We start from the raw sequence: 2,547 nt of genomic DNA, 5'->3' as shown, positions 1-2,547 counted from the left end.
GGGATCGCGCCCGTGTCCCGCAGAAAAGCGCCAGGATAATGCTCCTGGCTGCCCCTGTGCTGGTCCCATCTCCCACTGCCTCGTTTCTCCTCCTCTCTGTCTGACCAGGAGGGARTTTTCCTCTGAAAGGCAGCGATCAGAACGCTCCGTGTGGAATTTTCCCGGCTCATTCTCCGTGACACGCTCGAGACGCAGCCCCGTCGCCGGTGGCGGTGGGCAGGGGAGACGCGGCTTCGCTGAAATGTGGAGCGAACACACACAAAAGGAAAATGGATAAAACATTAAAATGACAGCTTGCTGAGGTGGCTTCTTGTCGCAGTGGCTTTAGCAYGATCACAAAGTGATGTGCAGTGTTTGACATAGCTTGCTCCTGCCTGGCGAAACAGAATTGATGCTTGGTTTGCCTCGCTAGACCGGGATTTGCTAAATGCACARAATTTCTCAGCCAGGTCACAACAGGTGTGCCAACATGAGCATGGGAAGAGGTGTCTGTRAGAAATCAAACACCTGATCAGACTCTGTCAGACGGATTCAGAGCTTTGACYGATGAGCTCTGCAGCACCAGCCCACTGTTAATTTTAAAATGCTCTTGCTCTCCACTCAATGTGACAGCAGAGATGCAGAAAACGATGTCAGAGTTGATAAAAGGAAACTCAGAGCCAGAGGAAGTGTGTTTTGGGCAAAATTCTGGCATCAGTAAAATCAATGGCGATGCTCCCATCCCCTTCCGCAGTGCTGGGATTTCACCCTTTGCCTACGGAAAACCAGCGGATATGCAATAATAGAAATATCCATTACACTGGTGTTATTTTGCAAAAGCATTGGGTTTAAATTCTGAAAATAATTTCGACTGAGCTTTTGTTTAGCTCACCAAAGTCAATTAACGTAATTCCAGAACTTCTGGATGAAGTTTTGTATAGATAATTTTCTTTAATGCATTCATCTGTCATGAAACACTTCTTCTATTTTCACTTAATTCCTTTTGAAGTTACCTGTATGCCTAAAGTTAAGCCTCTTTTTAAAATCTTTACAGAATCAGGGACATAGTTTCTGTAATTCTCCATTCAGCTGCTGTGGTAAGAGTAATAAAAAAGGGCTGTGATGTATGTAGAATTACATGCTGTGCTCTTCCTCTGAGCTGCTGCATTTCTATAGCTGTACAAAAAAAAATCCTGTCTGCAGGGAATCTTGTTGYGGTTAAAAATCTATATTTTCATTTTCTCCATTTGTTCTACAAAACTGAACTAACAGGCAAAACAAACATACATGCTAACATGCACAGAAACATTTAAGAACAGCAGTCATACTGGGAAGGATGCTGGAAAAAAATATGCACTTGTTTAAACCAGAATAAAAAGGTTTGTCCAAAGTCTGAAAACAAAAAATACCACGTGCTAATTTCCACAGGGTGTGCAAATATAAGAGGGGATTTTTCACATGTTTTGAGAAGGTGTACAAGAAATGCTGTTTTATTTAATTCACAAATAGCATGAAATACTAAATTTACATTCCCATTGGTTCCAAGAAGATTATTTTATCATCTACAGAAATAATAAATACCCGCAATTATAATAAAACCTGCTTGCATAACACGCTCTATTTTAAAGGAAAAAGATAACTTTTTCTAGCTGCTGCCAACTATTGAAGTCATCTCTGTTTCCAGCATTCCCTCAGAGCTCCAGGATTCAGCTCTTGGAGCAGGGCAGGCACAGACCCAGCCCAGCCTCCCCACGGGAGAGAGACCATACCCACCATCTGCAGCTGCAACCGTGGATGAGGAGAGGAAAAAAAAATGGTTTAAATGACAGATGACAGCTTTCCAGTCCCTCAACTCCTATGGACAACAGGGGAAATTAATCCTCTACATTCTACAGCTTCCAGGGAGAATTCACCCAGATTTTMCCACAATTTATGTGTATCCCTGGTGTGTTGCGGACTTCCTGTTCAGTCACAGAAAAGTGTGGCATGGCATTTAACACAGACCTGGKGCAAAAGTGCTCTTTTTGCTTTTTTTTTTGTAGTTAGGCAGCAAAAAAGGCAAGAATTCCCAGTTTTTCRCCCAAAAGCAAGGCTTTGTGCACACACTGAGCCAGGGAGGGGTGTGAGCCCTGTCCAGCAGCAGCATGGGGAGGCCTGGCTGCCTTTTCCATGAGGAGCAGCCAGGACAGTCACCTCRTCCCCTGCTTTTACCAAACCTCTCTCACCTTCTGGCCCTCARATGGATGGTTTGGAGCATCCGCTTGGCATGGCCTCATCCTGTGCCTTGCAGAAGTGATGAGAGCTCCTGTACACCCCTAACAGGGGCTCTGCTTTTCTAGCTGAGATTATCCTACAGCAGCAGTTTCAGTGTGAATCTTTTCCATCACTGCTCTCCTTTTTCCAGTCTGTGTTTTAGAAACACAGCACTTTATTCTGCTCTTCCAGAAATACCCAAAACAATTGAGCCAAGAGAGTCCTTTCCAACAGGATGGTGAAGGAGTTAACAATGCCCTTTCATGCAAAACCACAAAAACTGGGGGGAAAGAGAGAGAGAAAAAGGAAAGAAAG

Source organism: Malurus melanocephalus, unplaced genomic scaffold (assembly GCF_030028575.1).
Source record: "Malurus melanocephalus ecotype Western Australia unplaced genomic scaffold, MMel_1.1 scaffold_173, whole genome shotgun sequence".
Classification (NCBI taxonomy): Eukaryota; Metazoa; Chordata; class Aves; order Passeriformes; family Maluridae; genus Malurus; species Malurus melanocephalus.
The sequence above is the reverse complement of the archived record's forward strand: the minus strand, read 5'-3'. Positions refer to the sequence as shown.